At 40.0% G+C, this 14688-nt stretch overlaps 1 long non-coding RNA gene across 1 annotated transcript in view; it reads right to left on the bottom strand.

The window, feature by feature from the left end:
* Nucleotides 1–11395: 11395 nt before the first annotated feature.
* Nucleotides 11396–14688, bottom strand: part of LOC138243076 (uncharacterized) — a 32642-nt gene continuing 29349 nt past the window's right edge. Inside the window, exons 3-6 of the long non-coding RNA XR_011191924.1 lie at nucleotides 14288–14464; nucleotides 13911–14135; nucleotides 11759–12597; nucleotides 11396–11647 (exon numbers count right to left, since the gene is read on the bottom strand). This is a non-coding gene — a long non-coding RNA (uncharacterized lncRNA). The remainder of the gene's footprint in view (nucleotides 11648–11758; nucleotides 12598–13910; nucleotides 14136–14287; nucleotides 14465–14688) is intronic.

Genomic DNA, 14688 nt, shown 5'->3' with positions numbered 1-14688 from the left:
CCAGAACTAGTGTATTCATATTCAGCAGAAAAGTACCTGAACTTGACTGGTTTATATTCAGTTATGTGTGTTGGGAACAAAAGGGAGACTTACTGTACATGCATTTTATTAGGTTTTAGGAATCAGAAAATGTATTTTTACACGTTTATGCCTACGAGCAGAAATAACCTCCTGCTTTCAGCGCTTTTATTGTTTCTGCTTGTAACCTCGAACAGAGAAACCCAGTACTGACTCACAGAAATGCCCCGGAGTTTCTGTGTTTCTGGGATTTAAGAGGGATGTATGAAGACAGTAAAGGTGAGTTTGTTGTTTTTTCTTCCCCAGCTGAAGAGTATGAAGGCGGTTCAAATGGAATGTACAGAACAGAGGGTGCAGACCTAAAAGGTCTGCTGAGACATCTGATTTAGAAAGTGATCTTACTCTGAGTGGAAAACTGAGGGAAGATCATTTTCAGAGTCCTCAGATGGCTGGTTCTCCCATGGGATTAGTTCTCTCCAATCCTACTGATCCAGCTTTAGAACTAGAGACTCAAGGAGGGCAGGTGGAGAACCATCCTATTGATGGTGGGAGTGGTGGCGGAGGAGGCAAGGAGAGCAAATGGAAAAAGAAAAAGGCCTGTATAGTAGGTGTCACAGACTGAATGATTCTAGCCAGAGCTTTTAGTCTTCCCTGGTCTAACTTTAAGTATGGCTCTGAACATTGTGTCCATAAATGTGAGAAGCATTCGATCCAAGTTAAGGGCAAGGACTATATTATCATTTGTGAGTAAGGTAAATGCTGATATTATGTTGTTACAGGAGTGTGGATTACCTTTTAAAAACACCTATAAGGATATGGAAGAACTGTGGACATTGGGCCCATCAATTTGGAGTGGGTCCAATGAGAATAAATCTGATGGTATAGCTGTTTTAATTAAAAATATGATGGTAGAGGTACGTCAGTACCTCGTAGTGAAACCAGGGAGAGCACTGGTGTTGTATCTGGGTTTCATTAATGTCAAATTTAAACTTTTAAATGTGTATTGTCCGAGTTGCCCACATGACCGATATGTCCTAATTCAGGAATTGAGAGAATATTTATTGGGATGGGAACCACTGGTTTTAGCTGGGGATTTTAATTGCCTTTTAGAAAGAGAAGGAAGAATGAGGGGTGAGATACAGGTCCAATTTGATAAATGATCAATATTATTGCAAACGGTATGTAAAGATTTTAAACTGAAAGATGCCCTCAAACTTCATAGTCAGGGGAGGGCAGGCTTCACATGGCACAAGTCTAATGGGACCCAAGCCTCACGTATAGATTTTGTTTTGATACGTGATTTTACTTGCACAACTGCAGGCTTAACCCCTGTTTTTTTTTTCTGATCATTGTTTACTGTCATGTACACTTGCTATTCCAAAGGCTGTTACTGTGGGGAAGGGTGTGTGGAAGCTGAATATTTCACTTCTGGAGGATGAGGAAGTGAGGAGCAGGTTCAGGGAAAGATAAGGAATGGCAGTCTTTGTATGACCTGTTTGGCACAAGAGCACAGTGGTGGGAGGAGGTGAAGGAGCGAACAAAAGCATTCTTCATAGAGATGGGGAGGAGAAAACAGGCTAGGATACGAAGGGTTGAAAACGGATTACAAAAGAGATTGCAGAGGTATGTTAAGTTATTAGAAGAGGGGTGGGACTTCAGTGAGGAAATCAAAGAATTAAAGAATGAGCTTTTAAATCTCTCTAGAGAAAAGATAAAAAAAAATCATGTTTCAAAGCAAAGTGAAAGAGCTTGAAGAAGATGAAAAATGTACAAGATTCTTTTTCAAGAAAAGGGTTGCAGGGAGGGGACTAATGTCAGCATTGAAGGGACGAGAGGGGGTTTTGCAAACTTGTATGGAAGACATGTTGACTGTAGCTGAGGATTTCTATGGGGAGTTGTTTGGAAAGAAACAAGTGTCTAAGGATTTGTTAGAAACATTTGTGAAAGTGGTTCCAAAGAGTGTAAAAGATGATACCGTTTTATCAAAAGGCCTTTCTGTAGAAGAGTTAATGGAAAGTTTGAAGACCTTCAAAACGGGTAAAACTCCAGGGTTGGATGGTCTACCCATTGAGTTTTACAGGGCCTTTTGGGATATTTTAGCATTGGATCTTTTAACCATTTTTAAAGAATTTGAGTTTTTAGAAGAACTGCCGGACAGCTTTAAGACGGGAGTTGTGATCTTACTATTCAAAAAGAATGATCGCACAGACCTGACAAATTGGCGACCGATAACTTTATTGAATTGTGATCTTAAACTGCTTTCCAAGTGTTTAACGCTTCGATTAAAATCTGTCCTGAGTGGAGTCATTCATCCAGATCAAGCTTGTGGTGTGGCTGGGAGGAGGATCACGGACAGCCTGATACTGATTAGAGATACCATAGGTTATGCGAGAGAGAGGAATATTGGATTAGCGGTCTTAAACTTGGATTTTGAGAAAGCTTACGATCGTATCTCTCATGAGTATATGTTTTGAGTACTACAACAGATGGGGCTTTCAACCAGGTTCCTCACTTGGGTAAGGTTATTATATAAGGGTATAGGAAGTAGAATAATGATTAATGGAAGCATGTCAAATGTGGTTAATGTGAATTGCGGTGTTCGCCAAGGCTGTCCGTTATCCCCACTCCTTTTTGTTTGCTGCATAGAACCACTGGCACTAGCCTTAAGAATGGAGAATGGGATTGAAGGCATTAAAATCCCTGGGAGTGGGGCCCAAGAGGTGAGAACTGTACTATACATGGACGATGTAAATGTTTTTTGTACAGATTATAAGGGAGTCAGAAATAGCTTGGAGATGACAACCCAGTTTTGCGGAGCATCAGGGGCCAAGCTGAATAAAAACAAATGTGTGCTGATGCAATATGGAAACTGGAGTGAAGAGGAAAATGTGGGAATCGCAATTCGTAGAGATGAAATAAAGATCTTGGGAATAAACTTTGACAGAAATGGGATGGGGAGTAGGAATTGGGAGAGGGTGGTAGGGAAAGTCAAAAGCAAGATCGGTCTGTGGAGTTTATGGGAATTGACAATGGTAGGCAAGGTTTTAGTTGTCAAGACTGTAATTTTACCATTACTGTTGTTTGTCAGTGCTGTTTTTATGCCATCAAGGTCTGTTTTATTGGTTTTAAAGAGGGCTATTTTTTTTTTCTGGAGGTCGAAATGGGAGAGAGTAAAGAGGGTGGTTGTAGAAAAAAAGGTGGAAATGGGTGGAAAAGGTATGCCTGAATTGTTCACTTTCCTAATATACAAATATGTATCATTACATTTGTCTTTAGCGGTAGGGAACAGGGGGAAAGTATCCTTTATGTCTCGCTTTTTGTGTGGTTTTTATTTAAGGACATTGAAAGTTTTAGAGATCCCTTTAACAGCACCTGTTGCTTTTAACCTCCCATATTCATATTTTATCATAAAGAAATTTTTAAGGGAATGGAATTTGGAAAATGAGGCACTGGATGTGTTGACAAGTGTAAGAAGGTTGGAACTTGTTGTGTGGGGTAGAGGTGCAGTATGTAGTATGTCATATTCGTGGCCTCGTGGCTGGAGATCCCAGCCATGTTTGGAAAAGGTTTGGCCACATGGTTTTGTTGAATAGACACAGAGACATGTGCTGGTTGATTGCACATGAAGTTTTACCAACAAGGGCTGTGATGCATTCGAGAGGCATGGGGAAGACATCAAGGTGTCCAGTGGAAGGATGCGGACAAGAAGAATCCTTCCGGCACGTCCTGTGGGACTGTGGCATCGCAAAAGAGGTGTGGACATTGGCTAACAGCTGGATAAGGTGCTTTCTGGCTTGCGGTATAAGTGACCCCCAGGTAGTGCTCTATGGATATGGACTTGAGAAGCTATCGAAATCAGAAGAAAGCAAAGCCTGGCAGGTCATCTGTTGCCTAAGGGAAGCTTTATGGAAGACTAGATCTACATTGGTATATAGAATGGAAAAAATTCGGCCTCTGTCAGTGATACAGAAGACTGTGTCTTATTTGAGAGACTACATTTTGATCCACCGGAGAAGATTTGGGGAGAAAGAGACTGAGAGGGTCTGAGAGTTGACATTATGGCCCAAGCATGTTGCAATCATGGATCACAAGTCATGTTTCAGCAGGTCATGTTGGAAACTTTTTTTTGTGATACCTCTTCCCTTGCACAAAAACTGTCTAGTGTTTTTATTCTTCGCTTTTGTATCTTATTTAATTTTATGTAGAACTTAATAGTGTAAGTTGTTATTGCTTGTGTATCAATAAAAACTTTAAAATTTAAATTTCCTTTTGAGCTGATGCTGGGTTCTTTCTCTAAAGTTATTGGAGTTGTTGGTTACTGTGCTAGACCGTCGGGAATAGCGCTATTATTTATTTCTTCTGCTCAAACAGGGCCGGGCAAAACTTAAACTATAACCCTGTTTCAGAAAGATTGAGTCTGAGGGGTAATAGGTGGAGGTTAAAACCCCAAATAAGGGGCTGTTGTTGGTGAAAGCAGTAGATTGGGTCTGATTTTGCTCGTTATTGACCTCACTCACGCAAACTCCGTACGCATTAATGTAGGCGGGGCTATGTGAGATAAAGATAAGAGTGTCCCTTTGTGGGGAGTCCCTTCCCCTGCCCACTCTCCCACTAGGGTCTGTTGTAACCCAGTGTGAAATTCAGCATATTGCAGTTCACCTTTTGATCGCTCAGCTGAGAAGCCCTGGAAATATAGGGCAAACACAGGAGACACCCACCAGCCTCAAAGGAGAGTTTTTATCCCCAAAGGATGACTTGTTTTACAACAGCAGACAATATCAAGAAACAAAAACCTCTATTCTGCTGCTCCAGGCTGGTTTCACTGGGAACAAGTGGGGCTGTTTGTAGAGGGGTGGAGGAAGTTAGATGTAAAGTGTCCAGTCTTGTCAAGGGTAATAAAGCTCATTAGATCTGATTAACCAGTTAAAATGAAATGGTCTGCTTTCTACACAGAAGCCAGTTGTCTCTTCTCAATGTGGGGATGAGTCAGTCAGTCAGTCAGTCAGTCAGTCAGTCAGTCAGTCACATTACAGCGAGGCAGGACTGACAGTCTTGTGTGATCTATTTCATCTCCTGTTACCCCATCTTCCAAAGACAATGGTCCAGTCCAGCCTGGAGTGTCCCAGACTGCTCTGTCTGTGACAGTGGAAGGCTTATCTTTTGTCTCTTGTCCAGCCGGGATGTGACAAATAATGACCCCTCAATGAAGGAAACCTTGGCCTTTGTTGGTGATTACACCCCCTGGCAATGTTACAGGCATTGGGGGAACCTCGGTGATCCCACAGTCCCCCATAGACACTGGCCAGTCTACACAAACCTCATTCATCATTCATCACAGTCCTGACCCCTGTTGTGTCACCCAGGTCTTCTCTGTGAGACAATGATTATTCAGGGAAATTTAAGGAATATATTCCAAAACAGTCAATGGAAGTATGGAATTAAAATTAGTCAAATCTTTATAGATGGAGTATGTCACCTGTTTAATATACTTTTACATTGTGACAAAATTGGACAAATTTTTAGTCCACCATATATACATGCAATGTTTTAAAGACGGGTCTCTGCACTGCACAGGAATCTTGGTTCACTTACAAAAACTTCAGCTTATAACCCATCTGAAGTGTTTTTTTTTTTTACTGCTTGTTCTTTAAGGTTAAGATACTAACTCATTGACATTGTTGATTAAAATAAGACTATTGACAAAGTATTCATCACAAAGGTATTATGCCAAATAAACTCTAGTAATCAACAGCAATTAAGAAAAGAAAACAAAGACATCTTCTGAGGATGCCAGATGGAAATACAAACACACACACTCACACTTAGGGCCAATTTTACCAGAAACCAATTAACCCACCAATGATCTTGGACTGATGTCTGAAAACCAGAGCCCGTGAAGGAAACCAAAGCAAACAGTGCAATATAAAAGTTCTTCAGGTATTAGAACAGACCTAGCTTATCAATATAATACTTATGTCTGAACTTCATAGAATGGTGACACTTCAATCTTTCATATTCAATGTTTTGCACAAAATCAACAGCTGAGAACAGACTGTCATATACCTTTATCCACTGGTTTTCAGAGCAGAGACATCCATGTGGACAAGAGTTCTTTCCCTGTGGTCCGCCGCACTTCAGCTAGCCACGTTCTGGCAGGGTTGTGTGTACTCCTCTGAACGTGGCCTGTTTTGAATATCGGGCATTTTGTGCAAATTAATAATGTGAGCATATTAGTATGATTTGTGTTGAAGCCAAACAGAAAATCGCTGTAAGAACTTTAATTTAATCTCCAGTGTCACTCCTAAATGCTGACCATCACCCATCTTCTGATTTGTAGATGCATGTGTTAATGGATATTTCTTGTCTTCTTTTTTTCACCCATATGCTCTTCTCTGCATCATTAAGTACTTCTGGGTCATCTCTTGTACCTTGTGGCATCTTGGCTGGTGGTGAATGGCAGGTTGCTGCTATAAAAATAACATGCCTACCAATATGATTATGTTGAAGACAAAACCAAAACAATACAACTGTTTTGCACTGTATAATTTACACTATCACAAGCTTGTCATATTTACAGTCATCAAATGATTTGGGATGCTGTTCCCGTGAACAATGTTGTTGGTTTAAGAAACAGATTAAATTTCAAATCTTTAGATTTTAAATATAAACCACTGACAATATGGTAATCACTTTTGCAACTTCTTAAAAGTTATAAGATAGCTGTAGAGCCATGTTGTCTTTAACCTATTCAGAAACTACCACTTAAATTGTAAGAAATTGTTCTCTAGACACATCTTGTGGGCTCTGTTCTCGATGAATTGGAAAGGTGTCACTCATGAATTCCAGTACTCTGTCGATCTCTCTCTTATCAAGAGACTACCCATCTAATGCTGCAGGAAACTCCAGTGCCTGGTCTGGGAATGCTGTGCTATTCAGATTCTGTCAATAAATTTCAAGAATGGTTCACTTCTCAAAAGCTTTTTTTTTGTTTACACGATGTGGCATTTCTTTGCAGTAACAATTGAGTGGGGTAGTTATCTGCCTTCTATGCTCTTCTGAAAATTATGTATCTTTTTGGCAGTCCCATATCCCTTCCTTATATCCTTGCTGGTGAGAATGAGAAATGCCATTTTTAAGACAATAACACAAACATAATTCTAACATTAATTTTAAGCTACAAGAAAATGTATATCTTCAAAATATGCACTTTAGTACACTTACTGAGTTTCTGTTTTGGAAATGGTCAGTGATCCAACCACTCCAGAGCTTGTCCTTTTGCCTTGAAATGATTTTCTGGAAATGCTATAATCAAAGAGGAGCTCCTCTCCCTCAACAATGTCATTTTTTTGTCACAGACAGGATTATGACAGGCTGTTCGTTTATATAAATGACCCTCTTACAGCCTTGATGTATTTATTTTCTTTGATGGATTTATCCACTCTTCTGATCGTCTCCATATCTGTGAGGCAGGCACAGTGTTCTTCACGAGCATCAGTGCACAGTTTTTGTGCAGGTCCATCAAAAAAAGAAAAGATGTATCTTCTCTCCCTTTGCCATCTGTGCCGTTAGGGCTTCAGCGGCTGTCTCTGTGATGATCTTGCCATGATAATCACACACCACCTCTCCTTTCTGAAAACCTGGAAGTCGCAACCTTCTTCCCCTTCACAGGATTGTCACTGATGCTCAGGCCTTCCCAGATTTGATGCTTTTCTATCTATGCTTGTCATTTGGTGGCAGTTCTCTCTTGGGCTTCCACTTCTCAAACACTTCAGATACTGTTGATGCATTGGCTGAGCAGTCCATCTTTTGAATATAGTAGGTTACCTGATAGCCATCTAGTGTAAAGGTCTAGAAGGAAAACCACATCATAAATCCTCAGAATATATTCCAAACTTAGTGTTTGTCGGTGAAGATAATTGATTTGTAAATTTGCCATTAACGGTCTGCAGTCTCACTTCCTCTGTCCTGATTTCCACCTGTCATGACTTCTAGTCAGTTTCAGATGCTCCTTTTTTTGTTAAGCTGCCCATATAATAACACTGGAAACACCTTTATCAGCTGCTGAAAGGCTGTAGCATCATCCATCTTCGGACATGTAAATCCTGCAGCTGCTGTTGTGGATCTTGGCCTTGATCCACTGTTGTAAAAATTTTAAATAAAATATCACAGGTCTCTGTAACACAGTCAAAAAATAACTGAAGAGGTGTACTGTATTCAAACTTACTCCACAGCAGGCATGCATTCTTGTCCAGAGTCTGATGATTGATTGCTTGACCTGAAGTTAAAAAAAAGAAATGAATGATTGTTTTGTGAGAGACTTATTTTGAGATTGTGATGATGCTTACTAAACTCCTTGTCCTGCAAAGCCTTCAATTACTTTGATTGCTGAGCAGATGCTGGCTGAGTCAGTATTCTATAATGTTTCTCTGCGGGCACATTGGGTCATCTCAATTGCCCTCCTGGCTGGTAATGAATGGCTGGAGGTATCTACAAAACAAACAAGCAAGCATTTGTGATTGTTTCCAACCCACAGAAATATAAAGTAATATATTATTCTGTTTACTTCTCATGCAGTCTTCTCAAGTCGTTGGAAGGACTGTGAATTGGCTCTCCCGCAGATGAACTGAAAAACTTCACAGCTGCTGACCTGGGCGTTACAGCTTAGTTTAGTGAAGTAAAGATGAAACAGCTGATAAAACACAAACAAAATGCAATTAAGGTAAATTGGAGATTTTCTTAAATACTATACATGATGGGAGCTATGCAAGTGGAGGTCTTTTGTTCTGTATTAACATGGATTTTAATGGGCTTCTATGAAAATTGGCCATGGTGTGAGTGAGTCCTGTGATGGATACAGTGGGTGATACAGTACTTTGCATCCACTGCTTGCCAGGATGGTTCCAGTTCTACCACAACCCTGAATTGAGTGGATGGGTATATCAATGTAGCCATCAACTTGCATGTTTCTCTTCTTCACTCAACGCAAAGGAAGCCACCTGTTGTTTGAGGTTTTGTGCTCTTTAACAGGAATTATGACCATTTTTGTGCCGATTGTTGAAACAACACTTTCTTTGCACCCATTCCTCAACCTGTAATAGCGAGAAAATAAAAATGAATACACCAAACTGTAAAAATCCCATATATGTGTTGTAACAGAAGGAATAAGGTTCTTGATCCCGAGATGAAGTAAAACAGATGAGTTTATTGCATGCAAGGAACAATAAAGCCGAAGTCTTGTTTCCCGCAAGAAACAACAAAACCGAAGTATTGTTCAATGTGCCGGTACAAACTTTTAGGTTATATAGTCCTTGCTTGCTGCTTCAGACGTCATTCGGTGTTATGGTAAGGGGAGGGGGTCATGGTATTTGGCCAGTTAAAAGACCCTGGCCAAATGGTCAGTTTAAGATTACGCCCCCAGGGGGTTCCTAGCTCGCATCTGGAATCCTTATCAGTTAACCCCCTTTCCTGCCATAAACCCCTGTTGCTTAGAAGTCTAATTTTCAGGCAGAACTGACTTAAGTTGACCCTTTTTACATCTTGTCTCTTACTTCACATGGCTAAGCATGGGTTTAAAGTATATTCAACAGTGCAGGTGCATCCAAAGAAATAGATTTTCCCAAGCCCTCGGAAAGAATTACCATTTCCAAAGATGTCTAGTTTCAAGCATTAACATCCAAAGTACCTGTCTTAGCTGGGGCAGGAAGTTTGCCAAGCCACCTGAAAGAATTACCATTTCCAAAGATGCCTGTTGTAATTTACACACCTTGCCCCAAGGTCCTGTCAGTCAAAAGCATCTTTATTAATAAGCCTCAGTGCCTTGGTATTTTTTATTAATCTAATATCAAGAATCTCACCATGTGCATGCTGAGCTGTGGAATATATGTATTGTTTTATATACTGTAAAATCGAAATACCACCTCTTCCTGTTTACTTATCCTTTATTGCATAATCAGGGGCAAATAAAACTAAATCAATGTCACCTGCTGGGTTCAAAATGCCTTCAGGGGACACCAAAGAGGAGCCACTGGACTATAAATACCCATCCATGTTATAACACACCCACCAAGGGTTTTTTAGTTTAACTCTGAGCTTTGAGAGATTTAATACCTATGGTACCCATATTCATCCTTTATTTAAGGGAAGTACACATCCTAGACACACAGGAAACCCTCTTGCCCCAAGGGAAGACCGATACTTTGGATGGTAATGATTGAACCTGGCTTACAACAGACATCTTTGGAAATGGTAATTCTTTAAGATGCAAGTAATAGGTTTATTCCATGCTGAAAAAAAGAAGAAAGAGAACACAACGTTTCGGCCGTGGAGCCTTCTTCAGGTGTCATGGATCTTGGAATAAACCTATTACTTGTTCCTTTGCAGCCTACGCATGCTGACGCAGCTACCCACCATTCTTTAAGATGGCTTGGCAAACTACATGCCCCAGCTAAGACAGGTACTTTGGATGTTAATGCTTGAAATTAGACATCTTTGGAAATGGTAATTCTTTCCGAGGGCTTGAGAAACTCGATTTCTTTGGATGCACCTGCCCTGTTGAATATACTTTAAACCCATGCTTAGCCATGTGTTTAAAATTAAATTATAACAATTTCTGTGTTTGATAATGGCAGCAGAGCCTTCCTCCACCCACTGCTTTGCCAAAGGGGAGTGCTGTTTTCTGGGAGGGGTGGAGTCTTTGCTTGGGGTAACTTTCTGCTGAGTGCAATATACCTTTCACTTTTCACCTGCAATCGAGACAGGAGGTACAGTAACTCTGAGACTTGACTAAGGTCCTGGATATTGAATCACTACTACGATCAAGAGGCAAGACTTTACATTTTTACTTTTAAATGCATTTGCTGATAACCTTTTAAAACTAATATGCAGTCAGGCAGATGCATCTTTATTCTTAAGCGTCTCTCAGTGCATTGATATTGTTTTTACTAATCAAATATCAAGAATCTCATCATGTGCATGCTGAGTTGTGGAATATATGTTTGTGTTAAATGTTATTGTTTTGTATATTGTATAATTGAAATACAGCCTCTTTCTGGTTACAAGTATTGGCTTAGAAGACTTCTCCTTGCATTGTATAATCAGGGCCAGTTCAATGGGGCATTCAATTAATTGAGAGCTCTTTCTAGTAGATATGAATGCAGAATGGAGACAGATTAATTGCAATAGTGAAACTGCAAATGAATATAAATGAGAATGTTCACTTTTTTATGAAACCATTATTTATTTGGGAGCAATGAGCAATACAATAAAATCATTATGCTCAAACTATGAGAGAGAAAATTAAGGATAATTTAAGAAATCAGTCTTAGCTTGTTTCTATACACAAATTATATTATTTATTTTCAAACGAAACCCGCGAAGATTCCCCTGGTGTGCAAGATGTGCCTGAATACTTTTGATCAGCTTCCTGCTCACTTGAAGAGGGCGTGTATGAAGCACGCCACGGCAGAGGAGATCAGGATGGCCTCTCAACAGGCGAGGAAGGACATGATGAATCACCTGAAGAACGGGGTCATCGTGGATTACAACAGAATAGAGATCGTGTCTGGTGAGGCAAACAGGACAGTGGTTGTAAGACTGCTGGAGTCCTTGGGCCTTTTTGTACGTGGGAAGCCTGAAGAGACATTGGCAAGGTGAGATATTTTTAATTTGTAAGGCTTCTGTAGTTTCTTTTTGAAATCATTGTTACAACATATCATGCAAAAGCATGTTGAAAAGAATCTACCTGTATTCCAGTGGCCCTGAGCAAGAGGCCGCTGTCCAGGAGGAAGAGATGCCAGAGGCTGCTCCAGAAACTGAAGTAGAAGCGGAGGAGGAAGGGGAAGATAGGGAACAGTAAGACTCTCTGCTCAATAGGGTTTCTAGTGCTTTATTTTTTATTGGCACATTGTATGTATAAAAATTGATTTTGTTTCACAGAGGCAAGACAAAATGTAGCCTTAATTGGGATGTCAGTGAATTGGTAGATATACATATTCACACGGGGCCACATCTAAAGCCATTTTCTCCCAGAAGCCAACTAAGAAAATGGAAACACTTATAATACATGTAATTGTCCATCTGCCTTATATCTACAGGGTGTCAGTTAAAGGTAATCTAAAAGCTCTCCGAAAAAGAGTTGCCCTGGCTGGACTTTACAGAAATAACTCTCTTGATTCTCCTCTCCTGGCTGGCTTTAAACAATACCTTATCCAGGGCCTGGGAATGGTAAACTGCTCCAAGGAGGTAGGTATTTGGTACATGGTTTTACTCGGCTTAAATTTCACATACCACGGATGTTGGTCATAAAAATAATGACTTTCACTATATATGTTTTTCAGGTTGAAAATGTCTCCAGGTTCCTGTTTTTTATGGATCCATCGGAAGTTTCCTTAAGTTTTCTGAAGGACATTTCCAAAATGCAGACATTTGTTTCCCAGTTGAAGATGACTGGGCTGTCTCACCAGACCATTGCAGGTTATATCATTAATATCAGCAGATTCCTGCTCTTCGTCCTAAAAAAACACTAGCCTGCAAGTGGAGGATCCCAGTCAAGCTAAGAGTTTAAAAGACTTCAAGAGCAATCTAAAGGATATAAAAAAAGAGAAACAACAAGAGTGTCAGACAGGAAATAACCAGAAAGAGGTACTTTACTTATTAAATGTTGGTTCAACTTGTACTTGCTTTTCTATTCAAACACATGAATGTTGCCTTTTGGAGGCTGATAGTATTGCTCTCTCTCCCCCAGACAAACACAGCTGCAGAGTCCTCCACCTAAACTAAGCGATTGCTTGAAGGTGTTGAGTGTTGCAAAGAAAGATGTGCAGCGGATACTGGGCAAGACACACACCTCTGCAGACATCACCACAAGTGAGCAGATTGTTGTGATGCTTTACCTGCAGGCCATTCTCCAGCTGAAGCACCTTCAGCGCCCAGGGGTGGTAAACAATATGACAGTAAGCATACAACCGAGAATTTTGATTATAGATGTTCTTTTTGAGAAATTGTATTTAATTAATATTTGTATAAAAAAATCTTCTGAATTCAGGTCCTGGATTGGATACAGCGAAAAATTGTTGTGAATAAAAGTGGGCAAAACAGGGTAATAATCTTTGTCAAAGAGCACATGGCTGCAACTCAGCGACTAGCTTCCTTTGCACTAAATGAAGAAGAGGAAAAGGTGAGTTGAAGGTTTTATTGATATTTCATTGCTAAAAACTGTCTTTAGCATTCAATGGTATGTGAAGAATACTGCATTTAAACTGCATTTTTATTTTTTTTATTTTCTTTTTGTTTTACTGCTACTTCATTAACTTACGCTGTGATGCAAACTGCAGAATGGAAATGGAACATTTTTTTGTGTATGCAGGAGGAGAACCAGTTCACAATCCTACCTATGATCTGCGAAGACTGCATGAGAAGTAAATTGAATTATATAATTATTTTGATGTATTTTCTTTTTACTTTTCTGTGGCTTGAAAACAACTATTTTATATATATGTTTGTTTTGCAGGTACCACCTACCACTGATTACTTGCTATGTTGCAAGAAGGGCATTTGAAATGGAAATAAAGCAGCTACCTATTGATCAGAAAACTGTCCTGAATGATTATTTAGGTGTTTCAAACGGAACTGTTGAAAACCTAGCCAGAAGGCTGACAGATGAGGACATGTGCTCAGCCAGCGAATTACTTCATGTCATTGTAGAAGCAGGATCTCTGTAAGTGTCACAGTGATATCTAAATTCAGTATTTGAAAGTCAATATTTAAGATAAACATAAATTTCTCATATTTTTTTAAACTTCAGTTCAGGATCAGGAGAGCAATCTTCAGGCTATGGACAAGAACGTACAGCTGCTATACGGTAAGTTTTAATTCAATATTCCTCTTTCAGTTACCTTTTAGCCACTCTGTCTTAGATCTGAGATATTTAAGTTTTCTTTTTACAAATAGGTCCACTGTGGCAGCTGCTGCATATAGATGCCCAAAGATGGTTGATGCTGCAGCCTTCCAGAAGCTGATACAGATGTTTCCTGTGACATTAGATGGCCAGCCTCCCAGAAAGAAAGAGCGCCTGAGAGTGACCGGCGTTCACAATCACCACTGTTACAATAGATGGAGAGCTGAGCAGAGGAAAAGGAGGCAACAGAACATATTCGGTAAGAACAGGATTTCTTCCCTTTTTAAAGAGTAATATTTCAAGAGTCTATTACTGGATATATTCTTTGGGTGGATTTCTGATTTCTCACTACAGATCAATACAATAGACGGTTACCAACAGAAAGCCAAGTGATCCATTATATAGAAAAAATGGGATGGTCAACCAATACACCAGCTGTGTCCGAGGTACTTCAGAACTGGAAGCCGCATGTAGAAGTCCAACCAAATGGCAAGGACATTGAAAATCTGGTAAAACTCTAAACCTGGAGAGGCCTGCACATCATTGACGATCCTGTGAAAGGGAAGAAGGTTATAACTTCCAGGCGTTTCCAGAAGGGAGAGGTGGTGTGTGATTACCATGGCAAGGTTATCACAAAGACAGCTGGAGAAGCCCTAATGGCACAGACGGCAGAGGGAGACATGGGATATCTATTCTTTTTTGTTGGACCTAAACAAAAAATGTGCATTGATTCGCGTGAAGAACACTGCACCTGCCACCTGGATATGGACACAATT

This window comes from Lepisosteus oculatus, chromosome 14, assembly GCF_040954835.1.
Source record: "Lepisosteus oculatus isolate fLepOcu1 chromosome 14, fLepOcu1.hap2, whole genome shotgun sequence".
Lineage (NCBI taxonomy): Eukaryota > Metazoa > Chordata > Actinopteri > Semionotiformes > Lepisosteidae > Lepisosteus > Lepisosteus oculatus.
Note: the sequence above shows the minus strand (reverse complement) of the source record. Positions and strands in the feature narration are given on the sequence as shown.